At 38.3% G+C, this 14989-nt stretch overlaps 1 protein-coding gene across 2 annotated transcripts in view; it reads right to left on the bottom strand.

Annotated features, from left to right (window-relative positions):
* Positions 1-14989, bottom strand: part of LOC115214877 — a 134366-nt gene that overhangs the window by 40138 nt on the left and 79239 nt on the right. The gene's annotated exons all lie outside the window — the stretch shown is intronic.

Genomic DNA, 14989 nt, shown 5'->3' with positions numbered 1-14989 from the left:
TTTTCCTCATACTTAATGCGCATACTATGGAAGGAATTGTTTCTGTTTTTAGATTCCACATTGTATTTTGAAAGTTTCTCCATTTCTTTTAGAGAAACGTTGTCATCTGCTGGTATTGATACATCAATTATTATTATAATTATTATAATTATTATTATTATTATTATTATTATTATGTATTGTTGTTGTTGTTGATGTTATTAGTGTTGTTAGTGTTTGCAAAGAGGGGACGCTTGTTCGTGGCTTGTACGTTTTCTATAAAATTTGTTTTATTATTTGGTATTTGAATTTTTCTTAGACTGTTTACTAAATAAGCCAACTCGCTTTGCTGATAGGGAGCTGGTTTGGCGAAAAATTCGTCCTTTAAGGGCAAATTTCGAGATTTAGATTTTAAAATTTAATATTTCAAAACAAAACAAAAAATAACAATATGGCTTCCAAAAATAAGGGAAGTGATGGCTGTTGGCACAGCCATTGTGACATTATTTTCCCTCCACTAACTGATATAGTCAAGAGAAAACTTACAGAGAACAACGACGATGTCGACAGCAACACCAACAGAAGCAACTGCAGCAGTTATAAGCATTTTAAGATTTAAAATGACCGCTCCCTAAACCAAAAACACCACTACTACCACGGGCACAACCAACACAATCATTAATACAACGAAAACAGCGGCCGTTTTTATTTCTAAACCCTATGGCAACGACTTATCACAAGCGTATCATCGAATAGACAAAGTTCACTTGTCATAAAAACGTTTAGTGGCGCCAAAGTGCTCCAAACAAACAATGGCAGAATAGTATTTCTAAACACGCCGGAAGAAATAAAAAAAGATACTAGAGAAATAAAAAAAAATGTAAACTGGAGCGAGTGGAAGACGCTCTGGCATAGTTGATTTGAGATTGTCATAAATAACAGTGACAAACGAAATATACACCGCCGGAAGTTCTTGTTGACAAACAACAGCAGTAATTTTATTCAGCTGAATACACGTCACTGATTGGTTGAAATTACCGAAATACGAGAACTTTAAAGTGAAATTACTTCGTAAATATAAGTTTTTCTCAAAAATGCTAAGAGTAAAACATGTTTTATATGACACATTCTACCAGTGTCCGAAGTTTGAAAGTGTTTAGTTACAAAAAATTATTTTTTAAATCTGTCGGTCAAAAGGTAACGATCCCTAATGTGTTAGCAGCACTATTAAATCACTTGTTAAAGTTATCTCCACATATTTTCTACAGAAATTATGGCATATCCACCCATTATTCTTTTATTTATCTTCGATCTCATTGTTGTTTGCATTAGGCGTAGTCGGATACGAAACGTCATAACGAATCAGATAAAGAATCAGATAACATGGGATTCATTCAGTGACAGACTGTCTAGGCTGTTTAACTTAGAAACCACTAACAGTAATGCTCTAGCAACTTGTTATACACGATTCGTTTCATGTTCAAATCTTAGCGGAGTGTAGGATCAGTATCAATATGAATCAGCTGAAACTCTTTTCGTTGTCCATAAAATAAGTGACTGCCAAATGCTGTCCACTACGGCTCCTTCTCAGGTTTAAAGATAACGCTTTTCTATTCGTGTCAAGCTCTCATCAACTTCTTTAAATAACACTTGAATAGAAACTAATAGGCAGTATTATTTTCCTTTTTGCAATTTTAGGCTGGCGGCAAGAAGTGAGAGATGGCACTTGGCCCTTGGTGTCTCAGAAGGGTTTTATGTATTCTTTATTGAATTTATTATTTATTATTATTTTTTTATTATTGGTTATGTTATAGCTGATTTCCTGTTTTTTACTTGATTTAAAATTATTGCTTTTGTATTTAGTATTTCTACAATTCGCAATATCTTGAACCCCTCTAACCAATAAAACAAATTATCATTATTATTATTCTCATCATCAATACTACTACTACTACTACAACTACTACTACTACTACAACTACTACTACTACTACAACTACTACTACAGCTACTACTACTACTACTACTACTACTACTACTACTACTACTACTACTAATATAATAATAATAATAATAATAATTCAAACGTGGTAAACTCACTGCTAATACTACGACTCAACTTGATCATTATACATCTATCAAGGACCTGGACCAAGAGAGCTTTTATAAGTACCTTGGGATACACGAAAGGAAAGACATTCAACACAGATCAATGAAAGAGAAGATCTGGAAAGAGCATTATAGACGTGTCAGAATGGTCCTGAATACTGAGTTGAACTCTCAGAATAGAATTACAGCCATAAACTTTCTGGTGGTACCAGTTCTCCAGTATAGCCTTAATGTCATCAATTGGAATCTGAGTAATCCCCAGCGTATTGACATAAAAACCGGGAAGCTACTGACACTAAACGGGATGCACCACCCAAAATCAAGCGTCCACAGGCTCTATCTCCCACGAAAAGAAGGCAGTAGAGGCTTAATCCAACTTGAAACATCCAATAAAATGACCATGATAGGACTCCAAGTGTACATCTAAAATAACATCGACTGGACGATAGGGCTAGTAAAGAAACAGGAACAGAGTAAGAAACTGCGTTCGATGTCAAAGGAGGAATATAAATCAGACGAGGGCTTAATCTCCCTGATTATAATGATAAGGACACACTACCCGTTAAGGCAGCGAAAAGTGTAATAATAATAGCCAAACTGCGGAAATATCAAAACTGTGGAAAGAAAAACCATTGCATGGGCGATAACCAAGACGAGCTGGGGAAGCTGATGTAGATTTTTAAAAAACCCATCAGTGACTGCAGTGTTGGTTTAAAGCCAAAACAGAAGAATTTATCCTTGCAACACAAGATCAGAGTTTCCTCACTCGGAACTATCAATCTAATGTCGCACACGATGGAGCATGTTTGAAAAAATCCGTAATTTAGCACGAATGCGAAGTACTTCATCTTACCACAAGTATGAGAGTGTATATTATGATACCACCTCTCAATAATGATGTCATCTCTCAAGCTCGACTGGCATATCATTCTGTTTGGTTATTGTAAATTGGTGATGGAAGAATCCCCAATGTTCAAAGGCAATTGTATGATGATGTAATAGAGATTCCTCAGCAATTTTAAGTCAACAGCAAGGAGGAGTTTATCAACCATGTATATGAAGATTTAGCGGTTAATTTTAACAATGCCCAATGGCTATCATCACGAGCAATATTCTTTTTTACTCTAGGCACAAGGCCCGAAATTTTTGGGGAGGGGTCCAGTCAACTAGATCACCCCAGTACGCAACTGGTATTTAATTTATCGACCCCAAAAGGATGAAAGGCAAAGTGACCTCGGAGGAATTTGAACTCAGAACATAAAGGCAGACGAAATACCGCTAAGCATTTCGCCAAGTGTGCTAACGTTTCTGCCAGCTCGCCGCTTTTCATCACGAGCAATATTAACAACAAAGAATTAAGAAGTTGACAATCTAAATAACCACATAATCCAGGAATTTCTAGGTAAGATATATACTCTGAGGAGTATTGATTCGGTTGCAGATCAACAATCTCCACTCTATCTTCCTAAATTTCTGAATTCTCTTAATATAAGTGGCATGCCACATTGTCAAATTAAAAACGGGAGGGATGTCACAAACATCTAGATAAGATCCCTGGAGAATCATGTCTCAGAAAAATCCAAAAGATTGTACTGACAAGTACTGTCCACAACCATCGGAAACCTCTATCCATTTAAATGTCTGTGTTGTATTACATGAAGAAATTTCGCTACAGCCCCTTCCAATTCCCCTACCCTAAGCTTTCAGTCATACTGTAACATCTCTTATCCTTCACTTGCCCCCAGGACGCTGAGTGTGTCTCGGCAAGTGATTGTAACAAACGTGCAGATCAAAAGTAAATAATAATAATAATAATAATAATAATAATAATGTCATTTTGATGGCATGCAATGCACCCCAGTGTCATTTTGATGGCATGCAATGCATGATGGGTATACTGGGCTTCGTATATTTTACCCCAGTGTCATTTTGATGGCATGCAATGCTCTCTCACTCAATAATAATAATAATAATAATAATAATAATAATAATAATAATAATGTTATGGAATAACAACAGAAAAAAGATGGTATAGGCACACACCAGAAAAGGTCACAGAAAACGAGAAAGCAACCATACTCTGGGATATGCCGATACACACAGATAGAGAAATTAAGGCCAACAGACCAGATATAGTTGTCAGAGATCATGAAGAAAAAAAATGCTTTCTAATTGATGTATCAATACCGGCAGATGACAACGTGTCTCTAAAAGAAATGGAGAAACTCTCAAAATACAAAGACCTGGAAATAGAGGTAACTAGAATGCGGAATCTGAAAACAGAAACAATTCCTATCATAGTTGGTGCATTAGGCATGATAAAAAAATATTCAGACAAATACATAACAAAAACACCAGGACTTACAAACACATATAACATACAGAAAATTGCACTACTAGGCACTGCACACATCCTACACAGAACACTTTCCATACAATAACCATCAGAGCATCACAACAAATCACAGCACATACCCAAGGCACACAGAGCTGCGCTCGGTAGTGAAGTGAAAGCACGCTATAAAAATAAAACTACTGAATAATAATAATAATAATAATAATAATAATAATAATAATAATAATAATAATAATGACGATGACGGTAGTGATAATGATGATGATGATATTAATAATAATTGTTTTCTTTATTAACCACTATGGGTTTTCAAAAATTATGGGAACGGTAGTGAGCAATACAATGTCAGGTTGTATAAAAGGCGTATAAAAAGTAAAATTATAAAAAGTAAAATTATAACAATCAATAATTCCCTCAAAGGTGACTTTTTAGGGCTGCCCATGGAAACCCCACAAAACCACGGTCACCTTGACCATTAGAGTAAGTGTCCTCTCCACATCGCCTTCCTTCAATCTACAGCCCCATACTCAGAGTAGGTTGGTCCATTCCAGCTAGTCTTGCAGCATTTACCCATCTTTTAACAAAGTTGCTGGGAGCCAGCACTTCTCTCTCTACCCTCACTTTCCTTTTCAAGAGGAACTTGAAAAAGTTGATGAGGGGTTGGCCAAAGAGGAAAGTGTTTGTCTTCATCCGTTTCAACCAATCAAATCGTTGTCCACCATACAATGTCTTTCGCTAATGTCACCAGACAAAGAAACACTGCCTACCCTTCTCGGCCAAAGGAAGGTGGCTGGGCGATCTCCGCGATGGACTCAGCCGATAGGCTGATCCATCCTACATGTAACAAAGGGTGTTTGACATAAGTTCACAAGTCAGCAATGCTCAGGCACTGGACGAGAACGTGCAGAACAATTTCGTTGCTCTACGCGCATCTCGAGCAGTCCCGGTTGACAAGATAAAATATAGCAAATCGGATTATATCAAGAGTTATAAAGTATTCAAATTATTCGGACAACTAAAGTGTGGTTATAAAACAGCAGTAAAAACTGAAATGCTGAGGGCACATCGATTCACCACAGGGAATCACCATAAATTTATAACTTTACATAGTAAATTGTTTACACAAACTTGATATCCTATTTTTACATGCAAGATTCTTTTAACAAACTTGCTGGGAGCCAGCACTTCTCTCTCTACCCTCACTTTCCTTTTCAAGAGAAACTTGAAAAAGTTGATGAGGGATTGGCCAAAATCCAACCTGAATGAAATAAGAGAAAAATAAAAAATAAAAAAAAAGCAAAAATACAATATTGACGATCCAAGAACAAACAATCACCATGAGATATAGTGAAAGGAATATTCGCAACTCCTACAGTAAAAATGACGAATGTCATATGTGTGGGGCATGTTTTAAGCTTTTACACTACGATATATTAGAATGTGTCACACTAAATCTGGCAAAATGTAGCTGGAGATTCAATGACGTAGCAAAGTATACGCCGAGCCCCACTATTTTAAAGGTCTTCGAAGAAAAGCTCTTCCTTACTCGTATGAGTTTTCGGCTATCATAAAAAAAACTAACAATGTGATAATGTTATGGAATTTTAGCATAGACAGACAGTTCACCATATTCAGGAGCACTCCGTCGGTTACGACGATGAGGGTCCCAGCTGATACGATCAACGGAACAGCCTGCTCGTGAAATTAACGTGCAAGTGGCTGAGCATTCCACAGACACTTGTACCCTTAACGTAGTTCTCGGAGAGATTCAGCGTGACACAGAGTGTGACAAGGCCGGCCCTTTGAAATACAGGTACAACAGAAACAGGAAGTAAGAGTGAGAGAAAGTTGTGGTGAAAGAGTACAGCAGGGATCACCACCACCCCTTGCAGGAGCCTTGTGAAGCTTTAGGTGTTTTCGCTCAATAAACACTCACAATGCCCGGTCTGGGATTCGAAACCGCGAGTCCGCTGCCCTAACCACTGGGCCATTGCGCCTCCACTCACCATATACTATGTTCTTCGTAACAACAATAACACTAATCTATTAGTTATCAACATAGCAATGTCAAATGACAATAATATTGATAGAAGCTGAGAAATAAGGAATTACACAGATCTAGTTTGTTGAGCTAGAAATACAGAAACGTAATGGGCAGTTAAAGACTGTTCATCGTCCCATTTGTAATTGATATGCAATTGAGGCGATACCCTTCCAGTCTTCGGTCTTATCTGTCATGGCATACTTGCAGCAAAAGTACGAAGCACTCTTGGTGCTGAGTGGTGTGCGTCAATTAAAGCAACAACAACACACACACACACACACACATAAGCACACAAGCACACACATACGCACAAGACACATGCACACACACACACACACACATAAACATCCTCGTACATACACACATACGCATACGTATACATACATAGTACATCCATCCATATGTATGTGTATGTGTGTATGTACACATAAATATATACAGATGTGTGCGCGTGAGCATGACTGCGTGCGATTCTGTTTTGTGTATACAGAGACAGACAAACAGGCAGACAGGTAAACAAACAGACAAGCAGAATAAGTGAGAGAGAGAGAAAGAGAGAGAAGGAGAGAGGGAGAAAGAGAGAGAAAGAGGGAGTAAGTGATAACTGTTGCTGACATCTGCAAAAAACCATAAACTCTTTAGTTAAATCAAATATAATTTTTTGGCTTATCTATATTTTGACAGTCGGAAGGATATAGTTCACGTTATAACATGGGTTATTATTATTATATTTCTATATATCTATCATTATTGACAGAATCGTTGACGCGCCGGACAAGGTGCTCAGTAGCATTCCTTTCGACTTTTACGTTCCAAGCTCAAATTCTCCGGCGGTAGACTTTGCCTTTTATCGTTTCAAAGTCAATAAAAGAAGTACTAATCAAGATCTAAGGTCAACGTGAGGCCTTGTGCTTGTAGCAGAAATGATTACAATAATGATAATTACTAATGTTGTTTTTAATTGTTACATGCTAATTTATTTTGAGGTTTGAATACAAGTCTCCTCAAATCTCAAGAAACTTTCTAAGAATACTTGCAGAGTAAAGGATGGTACTTTTCGACATATCGACAATGCGAGTTTCAATTCTAATCTCTTTCAATCTTTTAGGTAGCATTTTAGGTGTCGTGCCAAGTGCATCGTCTTCTACAATCTCCTCGGCTATCTGGCTAGATTCTGATATTTTTCAATCTTTTCAATATCTTAGGTATCGACACTGCAATTTTAGGAAATTGCAAAATTTATGATCCTACACTATTTGCTTATTTTTTTCTTCTATAATTATATCCGATCTTCTTGCTTCAATAATATGGGTAGTCTTTCTGGGGAAGTCCCTCAAGATCCTGCAATTTTAATTTTCTATCACAACTTCTATTTTGTGTTCGTAACACTTTTCTTTTATTTTGAAGTCACACAATCGACAGACATCTTTTGCTTGCAAAGTCATGCCTGCGTTTATACTCGTTTTGTGCTAGTATACAGCACTCACACAAAAGGTCTCCTTTCCTGCAGATTCTACAATTGCTGTCTGACTGAGTTTTGTCGATCTTTGCCTTTATCAGATATGTTCTAATATTTTGTTCCTGAGCGGCTAAAATAAGCGTTTCTGTCTCTCGTTTCAAGTTCCCTTCTGTGAGCCAGAGCCAGCGTTCTTTACATCCGGCATTTATTACATGAGTTAGTCATGTAATTTCATTTTTTTCCCACTTGCTTATTCTTTTCTCTTTGAATTCTACTGTTTCAGTCACTTTTTAGCTGCCGATAGTATTCTTTCTTTACTCTGCACGACATAATTTTCAGACCCAGTATCGCAGTATTAACAGTGTCTTTTGTTTAGTAATCTTCTACCGCCTTCATTTCTTGGTAGGTACAATCGTTGTTACATTTAAGATGGTGTTTGTTGTGCATTGTGAGCTATTTTCTAGTTCTATCCAGCTTCTGTAGCTGGACCGTTACCCATTTTAGAAAGGGAGCTAAGTATTTTAAAACGGACATATTAATGATATTCCCTCCATTTAATTTTGCTTTGAGCACTTCCTAACTCTCCTCTTGAACTCTTTAGTGACTTTCTCAGTTCTCCTTCCATTGTCCTATCGTCTTACAGTACACCTAGGTGTTTGTATCTCTCATTATTCCACAGCAATCGAATGTCTTGTGGTAATTTTATGCCATTTCAATTTACCTTCCGGCCTCCCTTCATAATTAGTATTGCACATTTATTTACTCAAAACTGCATTCCAGTTTGGATCAAAGACTCCAGGTTTGTCCCATGTTTTGAATATATATTTCTTCACTACCCACAAGGGGCTAAACACAGAGGAGACAAACAAGGACAGACAAACGGATTAAGTCGATTACATCGACCCCAGTGCATAACTGGTACTTAATTTATCGACCCCGAAAGGATGAAAGGCAAAGTCGACCTCGGCGGAATTTGAACTCGGAACGTAACGGCAGACGAAATACGGCAACACATTTCGCCCGGCGTGCTACCGTTTCTGCCAGATCGCTGCCTTTTGAATATAGCTTGAGATCATCCATATAAAGTAGGTGATTTATTTTCATCTTGGATTTTTCTAAACTCACATACAGGCCTGGATTTTCCCAGTATACTTGTCAAAAGGATTAACAAAACGCCGAAGAGTAACGGAAAGAGCGAGTCTCCCTGGAAAATGTCCTGACGCATTTTCACGTTTCCTAACGATTCATTTGCACATGCTGGTTCTACTTCCCACACTCTCTCATTGCTTTTTCCAAGAAGTTGTTTGCTTTCTCATTGACTCCGAGCGTCCTTAGACACTCCAAGAGACAGCAGTGACATAATCTATCCTAACAGCTGAATTATTTCTTCTTACTCATACTTCATTTAGTATTCCACTATCTCTCTCTCTCTCTCTCTCCTCTCTCTCTCTCTCTCTCTCTCTCTCTGTATATATATATATAAGTTCAACAGTTTCCTTTGATTTCCTTCGACATCCTTTTTGATCCTCTGGCTATGGATTCTCCTTTTGCAAAAGTTTATGTAATTCATCTGATAAAAATTTTCGGAGTAATGGTAAACAAATAATAGGGTTAAAATTGCTGACTTCCCCTCTCTTTTCGTTATCCTTCTGTATCATCACTGTCCTTCCTTTAGTTATCCATGTTTGGATTCCATCTTCTATGCAGTCAGTAAAACATGGTTGTATATTACCGTGTATACTTGGGAGATTTTGAACTAGAAACCCTGAACATCATCTGGTCCGGAAGATTTCTGGTTTGGTATCTTCTTGATCATATCTCTTACGTTCTTATGTATGATTGTTGTATTTTCTTGTGTTGCTCTATCTTTCATTTCTGTTTTAAATTTCCGCAACTAGTCAACATATATATCATTTTTGACTTCTTTGCTCCAGATTTCTGCGCAGAATTTTCTTGTTGCTTCAGCATATGGCATATCATTTCCCTGATACTCCCCTTCATTGTTCTGTTGTTTATAGAATTTTCTTTCGTTGTTCTTCATTAATATATTTTGCTAGTACTGAGTTGTTCTAACTTGGTGTCTGTTTTCCTTTTTTTTACCCGACATCTTTTGGGGTTTTTTTGTCTTAGTTCTTCGTTAACTACCTGTGTTTTATGTTATACTTTCTTTGCAGTTCGTCTCAGTACCTTTTCCTTACCTTCCTTTCTTTGGTTGCATGTGTCCGTCTAAGATTTCTCTTGAGCTGTTCAGTTGGCTCTTATATCTTCGTTCCAGCCATGGCGCTTTGTCCTTTGTTTCCTCCCTTTGACTTTTAATCTCAAAGGTTTGGACAGCAGTAGAAGCTGCGCAGTACATGTTGATTTCGATGTAGATTTTCATTAGCAGTTCATCCATTTCTTTCACTACCTTTTATAGTTTCCTTATTTCGATCCCGCTTAGATCTGGTAGCCTCTTTCTTTTGCCATTTTTGCTTCATTCAGGTGTTGTAGTAAGCTCCTGTCTTCCTCTTTCACAGTCTTTCTCTCTCACAAAGTAAAATTTACTTTCGTTCAGGAAGCTGTTTCTTTTGTGGGTACTTATTGGTCCCTCTACCAATTCCTGTTCTTGTTCTGCTTCTTGACCTTTGTGTTCAGCGTAGTCATGTTCACGCTCTTTTACTCTTGTGGAGACTTTCTCTAGTTCCAACTGGGATAGCCACTGCCTTTCAACGAATAGATTTTGGGGCCTAGAATTATTTCCCCGTGACAGGGAACATGACTTTCTGTCCAAATTTTATGGCTTCTTTTCTTGTATTCTGTGCTGGTGGTTCGCTTCTGTAATAACATTCTATTACACTTCTGTTGTCATTTTGAGTCCATCTTCTCCAAATCTTTGTGGCAGCATTGGGATAAAGAGCAGGCCCACGTTGCTGCACAGTGGAACACTTGCCGTGCCAGAGACGTTCACATGGGTTCGGATCTTATGAACGCAGTTGTGATAATTACACCCATGAAGTGGACTGTTGGTGAGGTGTCAAAACCATTAGTGTTTTTATTGACACAATCTCTAGGGGCTGCCAGACAAGTTTAAAGAGACCCTCTTCTCTCTGTAGTAGAATTATCCTCATGACGACATTCTCTGCTATTTTGTTCTCGGGCATTTATTATCATTACTGCTGTTGTAAGGGTCAATGGCTTCATCGACAGCACTTCTAACAAAGAAATACTATGTAGATGGCTGATGCTCCTCAGAGTTCATCTGCCCTTAGAAAGGTCTTTTAAATCCTGCAGGGTGACAAATAGCAAGAACAAACACCGTCCTCACAGAGCACGGTGTGAGATTGCTAGTTTAGTCGGCAACAGCCGTACGTTTGTGGATGCCGTGGCTAAAGATGCGCAGGCATGCGCTGAGGTTGAGGCATCTCTGGCTCTATCAGGACGGTGAGCGGTTGTGGTCTCCGTTCGTTGACGAGATATTTTCCAGGTTCACCTCTTTTGGTGAACTGGAAAGCTGCATCAGGCACAGACCAAGGCCAAGAGCTTGGCAAGTAGAGTGTCGACAGGCGCTCGTACTTCTCTGTCACAGCTGGGGAGAGTACAGCTGTCAGCCGAATCGATCATTAAGATCGTTCCGCAGTCTCCTCTAAAAGGAGAAGAGAAATTCTGTTTTCTAGCCGTAATGGCTATAGCGAAAGAGGTGATGTGGAAGACGCGTGGAAGAGGTATCGCATCAGGCAACTTCGTCTGCTTTGGTTAAACTCTTTTTATATCACATAAGAGGGAAAGCATGTCGGGAGAAGAAATACCTGACGGTAAAAAAGTGCGAAAGAAGATGGAAGAAAGTAGCCCGAATGTTGGGTATGTAAGTACCAAATTAGGCGGAGTTTAAAAACGGACAAAATAAACGGTTCAACGCAAGAATGTGGTTGGTGGGGTCGAACCCATTCCACGTCCATTCATTTGTTGTTTTTCATTTCTCATCCGAAATTATAATATATCTATTCATATTTTATCATTCGATAAGTCCCCGTCACCAGTTGTCCCTTGTATTGTCTTATCTGTATTTAACCCTTGTGGTTTCAGTAAACTCATAGTGCTAGTCCACAGTTCGTGTGTTGATAGTTCAAAGCTGGAGTTCAAAGTTCACAGTTCGAGTAAGCGTATTGGCTTGTTGGTTCTTAAAAGATTGTTGTTATGCTACGTGTGGTTACTGCCGTTTGTTTCGATTATATTGTAATTACACTGTTGTGGTGTATTCGTTTATCCATAAGGATATATCACCTGGCGATGAAGATCGTTCGAAACTCACATTGGTTATTTAACAATTTCTGCGTCATGGAAAACCTATTAGCCGCAGTAGTACAGCTTCAAGAAGAAGCATCAGAGTTGCAAAAACAAATACAGTACCAATAACAATTAATTGAGTTATAGTCGATCAAGTCCGAAAATCCAGTAAGCTCGTTTGCGCCAGACGGCGTGGCTAACGCAATTTCTGAATTCACGTATAATCCGGAGGAGGGTATTACGTTTCCCGCGTATTATAGAAGATACAAGGAAATTTTTAACAACGAGTGCAAGTCATGGTCGGAGAAGCAGAAAGTAAGGCTTTTACCACGCAAGATAGTTCCTGCCGAACATGAGCGTTACTGTAACTTTATTCTGCCTAAAAAGTCAGAGAGGTTGGTTTCCAAGAAACCGATAAACTGCTTTCAAATTTTTTTGTGACAGAAATTCATTCGAAAAATTGGTGAGAACGTGTCGAGGTTGCGCAATCGCGGCCAAAGCCTCGCCGGTAAAATATCAATCGTAGCCAGAGACGGAGAAGCGATATCTGTACTAAGTGGCCGTGGGTTTTCAAGTGTTATAGGCCAACCTCTAAGACAACTATAAATTTCTTATGCGAATTGTTTGCGTGATTCAATGTCCCTGACAGGTTAGTTTCAGACACCGGGACGCAGTTCTGTGGGAATGAATTCAAGAACTTCTGTAAAAGGCATTCGATGAAGTATATTTTACTCTCCGCCCTGCTACTCGAAGTCAAATGGGCAGGTAGAAAGATTTGTGGACACCTTTAAGAGAGCGTTTAAAAATGCAAGGAATGAATTAAGGAACGACGAAGCATTGATAAATTTCTTAAGAATATACAGAGTGACCCCCAATCCAAGTACAAATTCAGGGAAGTCTCCCGCAGAATTGATGTTTGCAAGAAGAATAAAATCCATTTTTGATAAGCTATTACCAGAGAAAAAAAGTCGGAAAGGAAATACGAAAGATCCAACGAAATACGTCGAGAGACGTGATAAAGTGCATTTCAAAAACCTATAGAAACGGTAATCAAGGCTGAGAAGATGGCCTTGTTACCAGAAAAATTGAAAGTATTATGTATCTAATTAAAGGGTCACACGGTGAGCATAAGATACATATAAACTAACTGAGAAAGGGGTATACTCAAGATCAGGAAGAAATTCCTATGGAAGTATTCTGTGACATATTCAATGTACCAGTACCAATAGAGTCTCGTAGAACCAGCATGAGAAAAAGAAAGCAGACCGAACACCTTGAGATAATGCCTAAGCGAAAGAGATACCAATATATATATATATATATATAAACACAATTACAGTGGCGTACTCCGGATGAATGGTAACAGTAATCCGTAGGTGTAAAAATCCAGGAACTGGTTATCCAAGTCAGTCAGAAGGCCTGGGTCCGTGTGAGCGTGCGGTATATAAAGTTAATCCAAACATGAAAACACAAAGAGAAAACACAACGTGAGGGCGTGGAACAAGTATAGTGTTATTGGACGCTCAGGAAGGGTAAAGAAAGAAGGAGGATTTAACGTTTCGAGCGGAGCTCTTCGTCAGAAACATAGGAAAAGGAGAGATCCAAGGAAGGGAAGACAGTTCAAAGCTCACAGTTCGAGCTAGCGTGTTAGATTGTTGGTTCTTAAAAGATTGTTGTTACATTACGTGTGACTACTACCGTTTATTTCGATTATATTGTAATTATACTATTGGAGTGTATTCGTTTATCCGTAAGGATATAACATGTAGAGAGTGAAGTACTGCGTTCTAGTATGTTTATCAAAAGGTGGTCGACAGTGGCAAGGCTGGTGAGACAGAATGGATCTACTCTGAATATGCTTTTCTTAGCAGAAGGAAAGAAACTGAAAGTGGGCACTTTCCTATGCCTTGGAAATGGCAGAGTAATCCGAGATTTTTTGTGTGGAACTTTCCCCGGATTACCCTTAGTGGACTGCCCTGCTATTGGAGATTCTACTTATCTGTTTATTATTTGTTTCTCTATTTCTGTGTGTGCTGTAACTCCTAATGTCACACACACACACACATACACAAATATATATACATACGTACATACATAAATAAATGCACACACATGTATGTATGTATGTATGTATGTATGTATGTATGTATGTATGTGTGTGTATGCATGTATGTGTATATATATGTATGTGTGTGTGTATGTATGTATGTATGTATGTGTGTATGCATGTGTGTATGTATGTGTGTATGTGTGTATGTATGTATGTATGTATGTGTGTGTGTATGTATGTATGTATGTATGTATGCATGTATGTATGTATGTATGTATGTATGAATGTCTGTCTGTCTGTATGTATGTATGTATGAATGTCTGTCTGTATGTATGTATGTGTGTATGTATGTGTGTATGTATGTGTGTATGTGTGTATGTGTGTGTGTGTGTATGTATGTATGTATGTATGTATGCATGCATGTATGTATGTATGTATGTATGCATGTATGTATGTATGTATGTATGTATGCATGCATGTATGTATGTATGTATGCATGTATGCATGTATGTATACTCTTTTACTTGTTTCAGTCATTTGACTGCAGCCATGCTGGGACACCGCCTTTAATCGAGCAACTCGACCACGGGACTTATTCTTTTGTAAGCCCAGTACTTATTCTATCGATCTCCTTTGCCGAACCGCTAAGTAACGGGGACATAAACACACCAGCATCGGTTGTCAAGTAATGCTAGGGGGACAAACACACACGCGCATATATATATATAT

The sequence above is a fragment of the Octopus sinensis genome, linkage group LG8 (genome assembly GCF_006345805.1).
Source record: "Octopus sinensis linkage group LG8, ASM634580v1, whole genome shotgun sequence".
Lineage (NCBI taxonomy): Eukaryota > Metazoa > Mollusca > Cephalopoda > Octopoda > Octopodidae > Octopus > Octopus sinensis.
The sequence above is the reverse complement of the archived record's forward strand: the minus strand, read 5'-3'. Positions and strand labels throughout refer to the sequence as shown.